This window comes from Helianthus annuus, chromosome 11 (assembly GCF_002127325.2).
Source record: "Helianthus annuus cultivar XRQ/B chromosome 11, HanXRQr2.0-SUNRISE, whole genome shotgun sequence".
Classification (NCBI taxonomy): domain Eukaryota; kingdom Viridiplantae; phylum Streptophyta; class Magnoliopsida; order Asterales; family Asteraceae; genus Helianthus; species Helianthus annuus.
The window spans coordinates 148,360,758-148,379,724 of record NC_035443.2 but is presented as its reverse complement, the minus strand read 5'-3'; positions in this window follow the sequence as shown (position 1 = coordinate 148,379,724).

Below are 18,967 nucleotides of genomic sequence, written 5' to 3'. Positions count from 1 at the left end.
TCTAATCGGTTCGATTTAAGCATGTAATCAAAGCATCACTTAACACACAAGCATAAAACATCATACTAACCGATTACAAGAAGGAGAGTGTGATCCGAGCAAGGGTGTTCCTTGGTGCCGTCGGGTTCCAAACGAACGAGAGAGAGAGAGCAAAGCTTCTAGGGTTTGTGTGTGTGTTTGTGATTTGCAAAAATGGTGAAACAAGCCCCTTGTTCCGGTTTTGTGTTGCGAATGGGGAGTGGGCCGAGCCCACTCGGTTGTCTAATGGACCCGAGAACAAGGAGTGGCCCCAAGGGCTTTGTGTGGCCGGTTCACATACATACGACATACATACACACATAATGCATATAACATAACATATATCATGAAATCAATTAATCATTCAGGTTTATAAAATCACATATCGTGCACAAACGTTACATCAAAGTAAGCCTAAAGTTCGAGTTGTCACATTATCCCCAACTAATTGGAAATTTCGTCCCGAAATTTGGTATGCACTCACTGAGGAAGCTAGGTAAACTGTACTGTTCACTGATTTTCCTGGGGTGTCACATCCTCCCCCCGTTGATCTGGAATTTCGTCCCGAAATTCCGAAGTAGTAGCTTCAGCCTCAGTAGTGGTTGCCTGGTTCCCGAATAACTGGGGGTACTTTTCTGTCATCCTGTCTTCGCGTTCCCAGGTGTACTCTGGACCACGTTTGGAGTTCCAACGAACTCGAACAAGAGGGATTCTCTTGTGTTTGAGGACCTTCACATCCCGGTCCGTGATTTCAACTGGTTCCTCGACGAACTGCAACCGCTCGTCGATAGTGAGTTCCTTAAAAGGAATGATGAGGTTTTCATCTGATAAGCACTTCTTTAAGTTCGACACGTGAAAAACATTGTGAACTGCCCCGAGTTCAGCTGGTAGTTTCAACTTGTAGGCTACTTTGCCAATCTTTTCTATGATTTCGAATGGTCCGACGTATCGCGGATTCAGTTTGCCCCGTTTGCCAAAACGAACCACACCCTTCCAGGGTGAGACTTTCAATAAAACCCGGTCCCCGACCTCAAATTCCAATGGCTTTCTACGCTTATCCGCGTAGGCTTTCTGACGGTCTCGTGCTGCCGCCATGCGTTGTCGTATCTGTGCAATCTTTTCTGTGGCGTCCACTACAATCTCTGGACCCGTAATCTGACTATCTCCCACCTCTGCCCAACAGAGAGGTGACCGGCATTTACGCCCGTACAATGCCTCGAATGGAGCGGCTTGAATGCTGGTGTGATAACTGTTATTGTAAGAAAACTCCACCAAAGGGAGGTGCTTTTCCCAGCCGTTGCCGAAATCGATGACGCATGCCCGAAGCATGTCTTCAAGAGTTTGAATCGTACGCTCAGACTGTCCATCCGTCTGAGGGTGGTATGCTGTGCTCATGTCTAGTCGTGAGCCAAAGGATTTATGCATTGCTTGCCAAAGTTCTGACGTGAATCGTGCGTCGCGATCCGAAATGATGGACGTGGGCACCCCGTGCCTCGAGACAACTTCTTTAAGATAGACGTCTGCAAGTGTGGAGAACTTGTCCGTTTCCTTAATCGGCAGGAAGTGTGCAGACTTAGTGAGTCGATCAACTATGACCCATATCGTATCGTTCCCACGCTGGGATCTAGGTAGGCCTGTAACGAAATCCATGGAAATTTCTTCCCATTTCCACTGAGGTATCTTAGGCTGCTGAAGTAGACCAGCTGGTTTCTGATATTCGACCTTGACTCTTGCACATGTCAAGCATTTTCCAACATACGTAGCAATGTGGGCCTTCATACTAGGCCACCAATAGGTAGTGCTGATATCGTGGTACATTTTATCCGACCCTGGATGTACCGAATAGCGAGACTTGTGTGCTTCATCCATCACAAGTTCGCGTAGACCGCCATAGAGTGGGACCCAAATCCGGCCCGTTACATAGTAGGCGCCGTCTGCCTTCTGTTCCATTTGCTGCCGTGAGCCGCGTAAGGCTTCAGCCTTGACGTTTTCGGGCTTCAGTGCTTCTATCTGAGCAGCTCGTACCTGAGCAGGAAGGCTAGACTGAATCGTAAGCTGTAGTGCTCGCACGCGCTTCGGTAAAGTGTCCTTTCGACTAAGGGCATCAGCCACCACATTGGCTTTGCCTGGATGATACTTGATAGCGCATTCATAATCGTTTAGTAATTCGACCCATCGCCGTTGACGCATGTTCAAATCCTTCTGCTTAAGGATATGCTCGAGACTCCTGTGATCGGTGTAAATCGTGCACCTGGTACCGTACAGGTAGTGTCGCCATATCTTAAGCGCGAAAACAACAGCTCCCAGCTCTAAATCGTGCGTCGTGTAGTTGCGTTCATGAATCTTGAGTTGACGAGAGGCGTAAGCGATAACCTTGTCGCGCTGCATTAACACACATCCAAGTCCCCGAATGGATGCATCACAATAAACCACGAAGTCATCTGTGCCCTCTGGCAATGAGAGGATAGGTGCACTGCAAAGTCTATCCTTTAGGTGCTGAAAAGCAGTCTCCTGGGGCTCTCCCCAGCGATAGGTAACACCCTTCTGTGTCAGTAGCGTAAGCGGCTGAGCAATCTTCGAGAAGTCTCTAATAAACCGTCTGTAGTAACCTGCCAGACCCAAGAATTGGCGTATTTCCGTTGGCGTACGCGGTGCAGGCCAGTTCCTGATCGAATCTACCTTGGATGGATCGACATGGATCCCATCCTTGTTTACCACGTGGCCTAAGAAGTGGACTTCACGAAGCCAGAAGTCGCATTTAGAAAGCTTGGCGTACAACTGTTCCTTCCGAAGGAGTTCCAAAATAAGGCGAAGATGCTGCTCGTGCTCCTCCTGACTCTTGGAGTAAATCAGGATGTCGTCGATGAACACAATGACGAACTTGTCGAGATAGGGTTTGCACACCCTGTTCATAAGATCCATAAATACCGCAGGCGCGTTCGTTAACCCGAATGGCATGACGAGAAACTCGTAGTGACCGTAACGAGTTCTGAAGGCTGTCTTGGAGACGTCCTCATCCCGGACTCTCAACTGATGGTACCCAGACCTCAAGTCTATCTTCGAGTAGTAACACGACCCTTGCAATTGGTCGAATAAGTCGTCTATGCGTGGAAGAGGATAACGGTTCTTCACCGTCACCTTGTTGAGTTCACGGTAGTCGATGCACATCCTGAACGTACCGTCTTTCTTCTTCACGAAAAGCACTGGAGCTCCCCAAGGCGAAGAGCTTGGTCGTATGAAACCCTTTTCCAAGAGTTCCTGCAGTTGCTTTGACAATTCCTCCAATTCTGATGGAGCCAGACGATATGGTGCGCGAGCTATGGGTGCTGCTCCTGGAGCGAGCTCGATCTGAAATTCGACCTGACGATGAGGCGGTAAGCCAGGTAAGTCTTCAGGAAACACCTGAGGGTAATCGCGTACAATTGGAATATCTTCCAATTTCTTTTCCTTCGTCGATGCATCTGAAACTAGTGCCAGAATGGCAGTGTGCCCCTTACGTAAGCATTTCTGAGCCTTCAAGAAAGAGATGACGCCAACCACAGCACCACTCTTGTCGCCTTGAACTTCTAGAGGTTCCTGACCCGAACGAGGAATGCGAATAACCTTTTCGCTGCATAAGATTTCTGCCTGGTGTTGGGACAACCAATCCATCCCAATCACGACGTCGAAGCTACCCAAAACTATGGGAATGAGATCAATAGAGAAGGCTTGACCAGCTAAGATAAGATTACAACCTTGAACTACGTGCGTGGCTTCTAGACTTTTACCGTTAGCTAACTCGACTACATGTTTGGTGGGTAAAAGTGTTGGTGCACGTTTTAGCAGTTGACACATTTTCACAGACATATAGCTTGTATCCGCACCCGAATCAAATAAAACAGTAACGTAAATATTGTCAAGGAGAAACTTACCCATGACAACGTTGGGATCGTTCACTGCGTCGCCTCGACCTAGCACAAAAGCACGACCACGAGCTTCATTGCCGTTGTTGTTGTTGTTTCCACCGTTGTTGTTCCCGTTGCCCTGGTTGTTATTGTTGTTGCGGTTCTGGTTCAACTGAGGGCAATCGCGTTTGAAGTGACCTTCAGCCCCACACTGGAAACATCCCCGGTTTCCACGCTGTGGCTGCTGTTGCTGCTGCTGGTTCTGTGGAGCTGGTTGCTGAGGCTGCTGATTCTGATTCGCAGGACGAGGGCTCCTGCAGTCTTTGGCCTCGTGCCCCATCTTAAGACACCTTTGACAGCGACCCTTGTTACATGGGCCGTGGTGATGCCTGTTGCAGTTGTGGCACCTGGGTTGACTACCCTGATATCTCCTCTGTCTGTGACCACCAGAGGATTGCTGACTGGGACTCTGATAGTGGTCGATTTTCTGTTGCTGAGCTTGTGGCTGAACGGTCGCTGAACCTTTACTAGAATCTCCATCCCATTTTCTTTTACTGTCACCAGATGTAGCAGGAGTAACTGAGGTGGTGACGTTAGCAGTAGCGTTAACACGCTTGGGCAGTTTATTCTGATCAACTGCCTGATCGGTGATACGGTGAGCGAGACGTTGAATTTCCTGTATGTTTTCGAGGTTAGCCGACGTCACGTGGCTCTGAATTTCTGGCGCCAATCCCTTGAGGTACAACTCAATGCGCTTGTATGGAGGGTCCACCATAGTAGGACACAGAACGGCCAGCTCATTAGACCGTTTAGTATACGCCTCGATTTCCGATCCAACCATTTTCAAGTTATACAGCTCGTCTTCTAGCTTGTGAATATCTTCCCGCGTGCAATACTCACGCTTGATGAGTTCCTTGAAATCGTTCCATGGGGTGGCGTTAGCAGCTGCCAACCCTAAGATCTGGACTTGGGCGTTCCACCAAGTCAATGCTATCCCTTCCAAAGTACCGGTAGCAAACTTGACCTTGCGAGCCTCAGGGCACTCGCACATTTCGAATACTGATTCTAGCTTCTCGAACCAGTGGAGGAGTCCCACTGCTCCTTCTGTGCCGCTGAAAGAGTTCGGACGACAGTCCATGAAGTTCTTGAACGTGCAGACAGGCTGCTGCGCGTGTTGGCCTAATGTGTACGAATAGGACGAGAGTTAAATACGAGCGTTAATGTAGGATCTAAAGATCCTAGTGTGTGCCTATACTGCAGGATATACTACCTGCTTGAGCTGCTGCAACTGCCGCAGCAACTTGAGCTTGAACAAGAGCCTCTAGCTGGGCTTGTGTCATGTTGATTCGTCCAGACATGATCTTCATAGTAACAAGTAGCATACGTAAGAATGGTTCGCGAGTAGGGCGATGACAGAAAAGCGTAGGCATATAGGTGTTCTCATGAAATCAAAGCATGTGTATCTAAGCGTAATGCGAGCAAAGTTCTAAACAATTCTAGCATACAGGCAATAAACATAAACCTTATTACCTAAGATGTCGAGTCTTGCACGTGGAGCGAAGCGTCGTTGTGGATCATTGAGAGCACTGTTCTGGTTATAGTCCGGTTTTAATAAAAACGTTTTCCCCATATTAAAACCAAGTTCTCTATAACCAATGGCTCTGATACCAATCTGTCACACCCCCAAAATCCACCCGCGGAATACCACCGCTTGGGAGCGTGACTGACCAGGATCAAGCCATCAATCATATCAAACATAGCATTTAATATAAAAGTAATTAACGTAAGTCTCCATGACATGATTGATGTTTCAAAACCAAATACTGTTTTAAGTAGCGGAAGCAATGTAAAGTAAACCCAAATAAAGTTATAAGTTCAATAATGTTCATGATCCATCTGCCACAACGACCTGCTCCTTCCTTGTGCAAGCTCCATCATGTACCTAAGGTCCTGCAAGGCATGCAGCAAATAATCAACAAACTAGTTGAGCGAGTTCACAGAAAGTAAGTTCATAGTGTAATGCATAAGTATAGCTAGTGGGGGCTTCCCATACTAGTGTGTAATAAAAGTGGGGGCTTCCCATGTTCATCCTGGTTAATGAGGGCTTCTCATTAACGGTACTTACTAGACTAACTTCCGACCATGTGTTCTTCTTTACCGAGAACAGGAAAACGTACAGGGTCACGTAGGCTTTACGTGACGTGCCCTTCCCCGAGGACAGTGGTACGCGTGGGGGCTACGTAGGCTTTACGCAGCGTGGCCTTCCAACCTGGAAGCCAGTAGATGGTATTGGGTTACGTAGGCTTTACGTAACGTGTCCTCCCGACCCGGGAGACATATGGCAAATATACTGGGTTACGTAGGCTTTACGTAACGTGTCCTGACTAACCTGAGGACGATGGTCTATAGTCTGGTATATGCGTAAGTACGAGTAATCATTCCATATCCAACATATCCAACCCAATTCCCAACCCGGGAATCCCATGCCTTGGCTGTGTGAACTCACCTTGGTTTGCTCGGCAGATACACAAGGAATATAAGTAGCAAGTAAATGGTCACTCACGTCCTATCATGGTTATTATACGAGTCAGGTTCGTATATAGTACGTATATAGCAATCACGTATAGTCATGGCAAACATGTACGCACGTAAGCAGATAAGACATAGCATGTGAGGATCCAATTGTCTAAGTCCAACAATACCCGGCCCAATAGCATAAGCAGCCCAATAACAAAACAGTCCAGATTCTCAATCGGCCCAAATAGTAAACGTATATCGGTCCAATAGCAAACAGTCCACAATTCAAATCGTTGGGCTCAATAGATTGGGCCCATGACAGTGAAGGCCCAACAGTGTGCGTGCAACGGTGGTCTCGAGTCGCAACGGAGATCTCGAGTCGTAACCAGAGATTACGAGTCGCAACAGCTGGTTGCGAGTCGCAATGATGGTCTCGGTTCATCATGGTCTGGTTACGAGTGGTCATGTGCTGGTTGCGAGTCGCAACGGGACTCGCAATCGTGGTCTCGGCTGGTGCTGTTGTGGTTTCGAGTCGTGACCACGAGGTTTCGACTCGCAATCTGAGTCACAACCGTGTGACGTGTGTGTGTAACCGGTTTCCATAAATCCTGCATTGACTTATCCGTGATTTCAGCTAACAGTTTGGTCAGTTTGGTAACCAGATCAATTAACAAAATTCTCAACAAATCAATAGCATGATATCGATCAAACAGAACAATTGCAACACAAATTCATAAGAACCCTAATTATAACATGCATGAACAACCAACAATTCATCGACAAACCAACATTCAAGTTAACCCGATGCATACTATAGCCGATTACTTGTTCATTCGGTAATACTACCAGATCATCGATCCTTATGCAATTCATACATTCGCACATATATCCGGTTCATATCTAAGCCAATTACATGATCATCAAAACAGCCGATTTCTATATATCAATACATTCGGTTCTAAACTAATCACAACTACAAACTGATTATATAACAATACATTCAAGGACCAACATAACCACATAATCTAACCGGCCCTAGATCATCATCATGCAAATTCTAATCGGTTCGATTTAAGCATGTAATCAAAGCATCACTTAACACACAAGCATAAAACATCATACTAACCGATTACAAGAAGGAGAGTGTGATCCGAGCAAGGGTGTTCCTTGGTGCCGTCGGGTTCCAAACGAACGAGAGAGAGAGAGCAAAGCTTCTAGGGTTTGTGTGTGTGTTTGTGATTTGCAAAAATGGTGAAACAAGCCCCTTGTTCCGGTTTTGTGTTGCGAATGGGGAGTGGGCCGAGCCCACTCGGTTGTCTAATGGACCCGAGAACAAGGAGTGGCCCCAAGGGCTTTGTGTGGCCGGTTCACATACATACGACATACATACACACATAATGCATATAACATAACATATATCATGAAATCAATTAATCATTCAGGTTTATAAAATCACATATCGTGCACAAACGTTACATCAAAGTAAGCCTAAAGTTCGAGTTGTCACATTATCCCCAACTAATTGGAAATTTCGTCCCGAAATTTGGTATGCACTCACTGAGGAAGCTAGGTAAACTGTACTGTTCACTGATTTTCCTGGGGTGTCACACCGCCCGAGTAGCGCCTAGCGCCTTCTACAATATTGATGTCAGCAAACTAGGTTAGTGTTGGATTTATTATCGACCAATAAGTTGAAAGATGGGAGTAGTATGGTATAAATTCAGCCAATTGGTGAAAGTTGAGGTTATGTCAATCTGATATCGCTTTATTCCTAGTATTCTAAACGTACAAATGCTTTTCATCATTATGGAACAGGATCAGGAGAAAACGCCTCAAAGTGTGAAAACGGTGAGAACGATTCTCAGCCACAAGATCTTAGTGGTTTGTTTCTGAGATTGATGCGGTGGCATTTTTGTAAATACTAGGGGCCTTGGAACTACCAGGATGGATAAAATAGGAAGATCCAAACAAGGTTGCACATGCTAATCAAATCACATGTCATTTCCCCCGATCATATTTAAACGCCAATAACTTTTTTATACGCGATTATTTTTTCAAAAAAATCACACCATAAAATTCAGCGTTTTTTATCTTTCCAATTATTGATATATTTTTCGAAAAAAAAATGAAGTGGGTTTTTTATGACGTTTTAAACTTTATTTTTTAACGGCGTTTTCAATTGAGTTTTTATGGCGTTTTTTCTGAAGTGAGTGTTTTTATGGCGTTTTTCAACCAGTTTTTATGACGTTTTTTGAACTGAGTGTTTTTATGGTGTTTTCAACTGAGTTTTTCATAGTGTTTTTATGAACTGTGTGTTTTATGGCGTTTTCAACTGGGTATTTTCATAGCGTTTTTCTAAACTAGGTGTTTTTATGGCGTTTTCAACTGAGTTTTATGGTGTTTTTCTGAACTGCATGTTTTTTATGGTGTTTTCAACTGAGTTTTTATGGTGTTTTTTTGAACTGCGTGTTTTATAGCGTTTTCAACTGAGTATTTTTCATGGTGTTTTCTGTACTATGTGTTTTATGGCGTTTTTATTTGAACACCCAGTTCATGTTATTTTTTTTAATTTTAAAAGTATAGCGATAGTATACTCGTTAGAAAGATAATAAAACACTCGATTTTATGGTGTATTTTTTTTAAATAATCACGTATAGAAAAGTTACGAGAGTTTTAAAAAGATGGTAGAATATGCATGTGAGTGACATGTGCATGGGTTTTTTGATAATATTACCCTTAGTTTAAGTTAGCATCAACGCCAGATGTCAACACCAAAATTGTTCTCACCTTTTTTACAATTTTAGACGTTTTCCCTAAATCTCACCCCTCCTGGTTATATCATTATTAAATGTGACACGAATCACATGATACTCTAAAAGACCGGTCTAGCTAACAATCTCCCCTATTTTCATTATGTAAAAACGTTATATCAACGAAACTTCACATTCATGCTAATTATAACGAATGGAACTATAGCTGTCTAGACTAATTTAGAAATATATTTTCCATAACATTTCTTTAAAGGTCAATTCAATTTAATAGCAATCATATAGTTATATAATAAATATGTTAGATGCACACAAATAAGAACATCATACCACAATTTAAACATGATAATGACACACCAATCACTAAGTCATATTTAGTACATCGCCAACTTTTTAAAAGTTTGTAGAGTTACTATGGTTTAAGAAAAACAAATTTTGTTTTAAACTAATACGTAAAAAAGTCACGTCACTAAAACCTAACATCTTTTAACGGTCATCAATTCCTATCCAAGGGAGTCGTCGGCAATCTGTCGGTGATGGCGAGTTGCGAAACATAAGGTGATTGAAGAGTTCACTAGCGACCGACATATCACTACGACGGTTAACGATGGGTCACCAACAACACCATGCCGTTTGCACAGAGGTGTGTGTGTTTAACCGACAAATCACTTTTGGACACTTTACCGACGATTTTTTTGACGTCTTCACAATTACTGTCATTAATATTACTGACACATTACAGAAAACTTGTTCACATGTTTCACAGTATCATTCTAATTTTTTAATATTATATATTTTGGATATTATCCTTATATTAAAAACCCAACTAAATGAACATTATCCTTATATTATCCTTATATTAAAAACCCAACTAAATGAACAGTAATAAATAATAAATTATCCTTATATTAAAAACCCAACTAAATGAAAAACCCAACTAAATGAACAGTAATAAATAATAAATAATAAATATTAAAAAGAGAAAAATAATAAAAATATAAATGAATGAATAGTATCGGGTATTGGTACCGGTATCAAATTTACCAAACTGAGTGTATTTTCGGTGTCTCTACGGCACCGATATTCATTGGGTTTTACCCTCAAATACCGGTGACGTACCAGTACCGACCGTATTAAGCCGTACTGTACCAGGTATATTCGATACCGGTACCTACTTTTGGGGATTTCGGTAACGGTGTTTTGGTACCGGTTGGTACCAAGCTCATCAAATCCTGTAGCAACGTAGCAATGCAAGTAATTGCACAGTTTAGATTAATTTTCATACACACAGTAAGTAAACTGTGTTTCGTTTGAATGAGGTTTTATATACACAACAACTTATTTTGCTTTATTTTTTGTCTTTTTACGTAATTAATGAATTGTAGCATGTAAAATAAACTTGGGTATTTAGATTATTGATGAGCAAATCGTATCAAATCTTGTAATCAAACCGGTATCGTATCGGTACCAAATTTACTATACCAAATCATTTTCGGTACCAATTTGGTACCCACCTTTTGGCGTTTTCAGAATCATTACTTTCGGTTCGACACCGGTCTAGCACCATACCTATATTTATTGATTTTTACCTTCAAATACCATACCGTATTGTACCGAGCATTTTCGGTGCCGGTACTTAATTTCCATAATTTTCCGGATCGGTACTTTCGGCGCCGTTACCGGTACCGAGCTCATCCATATTTTAACGTGTTAGCACCCTAATAACTGAACTGAAAACAACCGAATTTCCAACGTGTAGCACGTGTGGGTCCTATTATTATTATATATTAGGTTATTTAAAATAGTTTTTTTTTTTTTTACGGTTTGACTATCCTTTTCACGACATTTTTATTTATGTTTTGATATTCAGTATTTGCTTGCCGTTACTGACACGCGTTTTGCAGTCATTGGGTCCCCGCCGCAACGCACGGGCGGAAATTAAACTAGTTATTTTCATAATAGAATATTGAAAGGTTTTTACATATTTCCCTTTTTCAAGTAGAGTTATTACCTATTTAGCTAAATTCTAGATAAAAATTATATGGATCAGTGGGTTCCTCATTTGACTAGCACAATCAAAATTGAGTATGTGTTTGTGAGAGAATGAAAACCAAGAAAAACTTCATATATTGGTTGATTGCTAAGTCGGTTCCCTCTTAGACCATGCATATTGGACGTGTTTGTCCAGTTTTTTTTACCCAAACACGCCAAAACACGTTGGGTCACCACCCCTTGGGTGTGTTTGGCTGATTTTTTTTTTTTTTGTTTTCGCGTGATTTAAATCACGCTTGAAGCAATTTTGAATGTCCAGTCACATTTAATCTTCATTTTTTGGCCAATAGCTTTTTTTTGTTGGTTTTTTTTATTTAATTCTCTACACCATTTTAACATAATGTCCACATCCCCACTACACCCATTTTAGAAAAACGCTCAATAATGCCTCTTGTTGACTCTAATGCCACATGGCGTAAAACGCCCAAAGGCGGGGGCATTATTCACCCTTACCACTACGCATAGTCTTAGTGGGTTTTGGACCAATTTGGTAATTTCTGAGAATTAGGAGTAACTAAGGCATTCCTTGTACATGATTTTGTTAGGTACCATAAATGATAGACTATGTATCTAACAACCGGCCTCTCGTATCATCAGTATGGTTCCCTCGTATCATCAATATTGCTCGCTATAACTTCAGATGCCTCAGAAACACACGAATTTGTTTTTGATTTCTCCAAGGGAGATTTCTCAGGAGGTCACCCGTCCGAGTAATACTTTCACCTGAGCACACTTAACTATGGAGTGCTTATGTGCTCTAGAGCTAATGCGTCTAAAACACGTTTGTAATTTAAGAGGCATGACATTCCTTAATAAACCAATAATCTCTCCTGGTCACAATGAATGTAGAGAATTTGCCTTGGGTGTTACAATATGAGGATGAGCAAATGGCACCAAATCCTGAAACAGTATTGGTACCGTACCAGCACTAGTATTGAATTTACCGTACTAAATCATTTTCGGTACCCACTTTTTTGACGTTTTTGGGATTGGTATTTTCGGTTTGGTACCGGATCGATACGGTACGGTACCGGATCGATACGGTACGGTACCGGATCGGTATGGTACCGGTATTTTCCCAATTTTTACCTACAAATATCGTATAGGGCTGAGATGATGGGCTTTGATTCATCAATTTTAGAGAGAGATGTAAGTGATTCTCTCTCACTCAACAGATCTATCTGTTCTGTAACCCCCCCCGTGAAATCCTTATTTTGAGTGAGGGTTGTATTGAAATAGACACCAAGTATTTTTGGTACCGATACTCAATTTTGGCGATTTTCGAGATCGGTACGGTACCAAGCTCGTCCTTATTACAGCGGTTCATGTTAATTTTTCAGTATCGTTACAACCCCCCCCCCCCCCCAGGGACTCATTGTTCTTGATAAGGTTTGCCCCACCATCCAATAACTCATGGATTTGTTTTTGGTTTTCAATAGAGACTTCCGAAAAGATCACGGATCCTAGTACTACTCCCATCTAAACACGTTTAAGTGTGGAGTTTTCATGTGCTCCATAGTCAATGCACTCAAAACCTATTGTTAATTTATGAGGCATGGCATTGCTTATGAACCAAGTATCTCTACTGGCCACAACTGATGTGAGATTTTCCTTGTGTTACAAAGGTCTATATTTATCATTCCGATATCATTATGGTGTAAGCTAATTCAAGAAATTGACTTTGAGAGTTTGTGTTCTTGGTTAAATTGACATATTTTGACTCAATGTGATTTGGCATAAAATAGTGTTGGAATCATCATTTATTTGAAGAAAATGAACTAAATTATTTATTAAATATGTTTGAATAAAAGTATCCTAAAGTGTGAAAATTGGGAATTTGTTACCTAAGAGCATTCACATCCAATCCATTATATTCTTACCCTAAATTACACTAAAAAACACTACATTTTCTCTCTCATTTTCAATTAAATAATATTTTTTATACCTTTATCATTACCTTTTCTCTCTCCTCCACTCACAACCACTTTCAAAATATATTAAAAAATTATAGAGGGTGAACAGTGCCCCCCAAATATACAGATAAACAGTAACATTTTCTCTCTCCTCCACTCACAACCACTTTTTATACTCTTTATATTTTAAAAACAACACACAGATAATATAATTCCTTGGATGTGAATGCTCTAAGGGCGTTTGAAATGCTAAAAGTACGGTTGGAAGTGATCAAGTACGAAATAGACTAAGACAACTGTTACGCTACATAGTTCAGTTTGAGTTGTACAGATTTAAACTCAACTATTAGTGTTAGGATGCAATTAGTGGATACCTATTGTTAAATAAGAGTAACTCAAGTTACTTAGATGAAAAGGTTGGTCAATTAGATAAAACGGGTGAATTAATCTAATTACATATGTATTCGGGTGTAACATGCCCATATACAAATAAGCAAGGCAAAAACTACATGATTATGCTATTATGTGGAATTACATGACTAAGTAATATTTCATATTTGACAGGAATGTGGTTAAACATACATATATAAACCTAAGTACTAATATGCTCATTAGTGAGAGATACTATTTTCATAGCCATGTGTTACTTGGTGCACGTAGTATATAATATGACCAATGAATGTTGATCTTCACTATGAGGTAATGAAATATTGAAGGATGAACGTTTATATTATAATCTATAAATTCCGCGTTGAGTTATTTGAATTTCGTTATAGTATGTAATTTAACTACTAAGATTGATTAAAAAACATTGAAGTAAATGGATCTTGGAGATGGTGTAGAAGATGCTAAATCTTCATAATATGATGTTAAAGGAAATAACGACCCATATATGATTTTTCATAAATCATAATGTGGTCATATGCACCTAGGTGTAATTGAAAATGAGATAAATAGTTGAAGACACACTTATATGCATATTACAATATTATTTGCATTGTATATGTCTTAAATATGATGAAATTTTGTATATTGGTGGTAGATTGGTGAAGTTGTTGTCAAGGGCGGTGTAGTCGTACGCCCATTGGCATAGGCGTACGTCGGGTATGGTTTGTCTCATGTCTTTGTTGCCTCTGTTGATTATATCTTTAAACATGGGTTAAAATAAAGAACCCTAATAATGTTTATTCAATCATAACGTAAATATAGATGCCAAGTTAAAGATACTTACTTGTAGGGATGATTATCTTTGAGGATAAAGATGAAGTCATGATTCCCGTTATGGTACCTTGTGTTGATGGATCACACTAGAGAGAATTGATCATGGTGTTCTTCTAGAGAGTTTTAATCACCACTTATCACCAATACATAAAGATCAATAATAATGGTCATGAATGGTGATCCGTTATAAAACTCTATGTTTTCTCTATTAATGGTACCTAAAGGGAAATCATAATTGTCCCTTAATACTAATCAATAATTACAATTACTACCATCAAGTAATTGTCGGGGACTAGTTATGTCATATTGGTAATGTTACCAAATGATCCTTAAGGCCACATCAACGGGTTATTTCTAACATTCTCCCACTTGGCCGAGTGATCATTTGTGATAAGTATAAATAAGTTTGGCCAAGTTAAAACATTAATCAATGTTTCAAATTCAAATTGCAACAGAAAAATACAGTCATTGAGTTACTGTCAACTCAAGACCCCCATTAATCATGTTACAACCCCAAATCAAAACATACGTAAATTTAAGACCAAAATGACTGAGGTAAGCCCTTTGAAATTAATTTGTATAATTATTGACTATACGTCATCAGGTGCACATACGTATTTATAGACAAACAAATTTAAACAATTGAGGAAATTTAATAATAACTAATCATTCATATGTACGATATGCTATTATGTAAGGCCTTAAGTAAAACCCGTCTTTATTATGAGCTCTTAAAAAGACTTTGGGTGTAGACCTTAGTTATCGGATCCGCAAGCATATCATGAATGTAAATGTATTCGATACAAATAATTAGTTTCCTCTTCTTGTTCATAAACGAACAATAATTTTGTATCGAAGTTTAATGCAGCACCTCTCGAACTGTTACTGTTCGAGGAAATAAGGTAACTGACTTTTCACAGTAAGTCTTCAATATAGTATTTATATGGAGTTAATAAGTTTTTGAGTTTACTGATAAAATTTCAACAACATTTATTGACAATTGCGTTGTTAATTAACAACATATTATGTCATTTTGATTTAGGTTGTTGTTAATAGTTTCTTATGACTCCTCCATGAGATAAATTTGTATGCAAACATAAGGATTACCCCAAATTGACTTTTAGGTTCTTTTGAATATTACAAAATCAAGGTAAGAATAATCAACCTCTTCTTTATAGTGTTTCTCTTTTCTTAAAGATATCGTAAGATGCTTCACAATAATCTAGAGTGGTCTAATGTTCATAAATGTGAGCAATATCTAAACGAGTATAGACTTGAACCTTCGTAAGGCTTCTAATTAACGAAGTATAAGGAAGTAATATCATTTATCATTTTATCTTCTAAAGGAGAGCTATATTGTTTGTTACACATGTAAGAGTCCTCTTTAGAGTAAAGCTTATGGGACGAAACTAATGTCCTGTTAAGTCTACCTCGGTATATTTTGATATCTCTCGCGTAAGTGATATTTACGAGATTCATTATATCAAAATATGTGTGAGAAATTATTTGACTTGTGTAACATATACTTATCCAAAAAATGTTATCTATATAAGGACAAGTTTACATTAGTTACTCCCACTCATCTTGAGGGGTACATAAATCCACTTAATTCTTGATGAAAAATGCATTAAGATTTCATCACATTTTGATGTTTGCCTTAAACCCATACATGGAATTAATTGACTCACAAAGTAAGTGTTCTTGACCTTTAGTTTAGAACTTTCAGGTTGTTTTATAAACATGTAAGTCTTTGTTAACGGAAAGTTGTTTTAATGTTTATATAATGTAGCTCTAGATGATTATAAGCCACTAGAACAACAATGATCCTCAAAGAAACATTTTGTAAGAAAGGTAAGATGATTCTTTGATAAATAATTCTCTTCTAAGCATAACCTTTAACAATCAATCATACTTTTAGCGTCTTAACGTTTGCATTCAGATTTTGTTTAGTGATGAACACCCTTAGGTAATTCAACCAAATCCCAAACGTTAAAATCAAAATTGTGTTAGAATTTAGATCACACACACACGATCAATAAACGAAAGCAATAAGAAAAGTAGACACGAGATTTACGTGGTTCGGTCACAGTGTGTAACCTACGTCCACGAGGGCAACTAGGGTTTGTATTTTATTGAGTGATAATGCTTACAAGTACAAGAGATATATTTATAGGCTAGAATTAGGGTTAGTCCCTTGCTAAACAAGTAACTAAACATATGGGCCTAAAACACTTAAAACCCATTAGGGTTAGGGCCGGCCGAACCCTTTCCCTTCTTCTCTCTAATTCTTGGCTAGCCTTAATGGGCTGGGCTGAAGACAACATCTCCAACAATCTCCCACTTGGTGTCTTCGGACCTCGAACTGCACCATCTCTTCTGTACTTCTGTAATGAAAATCCCCCTTGATCTTCAAAACCCCCTAGTTACCTCGCCTTCTCAACATTATTCCTGAAGGCCAGCTGAAGCTATGCATAGCTTCAGCTTATCCAGCACCACAACCTTGGTAAACATATCTGCTGGATTCTTAGCACCTGGGACATTCTTCAAACTGATTAATCCTTCACTGATCAATCCTCTAACAAAATGATACCTCATCCCTATGTGCTTCGTCTTCCCATGATAAACGGGATTCTTTGCAAGTTTCACTGCACTTTCATTGTCACAATACAACGGGTAGTCAGCTTGATTCTTCCCTAACTCTTTCAAAAAAGCTTTCAACCATACTAGTTCTTTACTGGCCTCAGCTACTGCCATGTATTCAGCTTCTGTAGTAGATAAAGCCACACTTTTCTGAAGTTTGGACATCCAACTCACTGCTGTTCCTCCCACTGTAAAGACATATCCTGTAGTGCTTTTAAATGTATCTTTACAGCCACCCAGGTCAGCATCTGTATAACCCTTGAGAACCACATCCTTTCCTTTAAAACACAGCCCCATCTTTGACGTACCTTTCAAATAACGAAGCACCCATTTAACTGCTTCCCAGTGTTCTCTTCCCGGATTTGACATAAAGCGACTGACAACTCCAACTGCGTGTGCTATGTCAGGTCTCGTGCATACCATAGCATACATTAGACTTCCTACAGCAGATGCATATGGAACTCTAGCCATATCAGCTTTTTCTTCTTCTGTTCTGGGACACTGTTCTTTAGTAAGCTTGAGGTGACTTCCTAAAGGCGTGTTTCTAGGCTTGGTCTTCTCATTGTTCATACCAAATCTCTCTAACACTTTCCCGATGTACTTCTCCTGGGATAGTGTCACTGAGCCATCTTTATTGCTTCTAGTTATACTCATCCCGAGTATCTGTTTGGCTGGACCCAAATCCTTCATCTCGAATTCTTTGGACATTTGCTTCTTTAACCTGCTTATTTCTTTCATATCAGAACCTGCAATTAACATATCGTCAACGTAAAGTAACAATATGATATAAGAGTTGCTGAACTTCTTCAAATAGCAGCAATGGTCCATCTGACATCTCTTGTACCCTGACCTCTCCATGAAGTTATCAAACTTCATGTACCACTGTCTGGGTGCCTGTTTAAGACCATATAAACTCTTCTTCAATTTGCAGACCCAGTTCTCTTTCCCAACAACCTTGAATCCCTCAGGTTGTGCCATATAAATGTCTTCCTTTAGGTCACCATGTAGAAAAGTTGTTTTCACATCTAACTGCTCTAGATGCAACTTTTCTGCGGCTACAATACTAAGAACCAACCTGATGGTAGTCATCTTCACCACTGGAGAGAAAATCTCATCATAATCAACTCCCTTTTTCTGCTGAAACCCCTTGACTACTAAACGGGCTTTGTACCGTTTAGAACCATCGTGTTCTTCTTTGACCCTGAAAACCCATTTATTTTGTAAAGCTCTTTTATCAGGCGGAAGCTTTACTAAGACCCAAGTCTTGTTTTTATCTAAAGAGCTCATCTCATCCTTCATTGCATGCTCCCACTGGAGAAAATCTTTCATCTTGACTGCCTCAGAGTAGCTTTCTGGTTCACCGTTTTCTGTCAAGAGAATATAATTAACTGAAGGATTATATTTATTAGGCGGTTTACTAACTCGGGTGGATCTCCTGACCCAATTTTCTGACGGGTCAGGCTGCTGTGGAGGCTGTTCTTCTTCATGCTCTGAGCTCCCACTGTCAGAGACTTCTCCTGTCTCATTATATCCACCTTCAACCTCTGGTCCTGTGTCATCTTCAGAATCTGATTCAGGTTCTATAATTGGTTCATTCTTTTGACCATCAGTGTCAAACTCGACCACTTCTTTCTGAATCTCTGACCTCTCCGAATTTCTGTCTTTGTACAGCTCTGCTTCATTGAATTCGGCATGTTTGCTTCTGACTAGCTTCCTGCTTTCATGATCCCAAAGCCTGTAGCCCATTTTATCAGACCCATATCCAACGAGCGTGTACTTCTTTGCTTTGGCATCTAACTTGTCACCTTTAAGATCAATATCATAAGCACTACACCCGAAGATTCTCAGGTGATCATACTCAACTGCTTTTCCCTTCCATTCTTCCTGAGGAATCTTGAATCCCAACGGTACTGAAGGCCCACGATTGATAAGATAAGCCACGGTGTTAACCGCA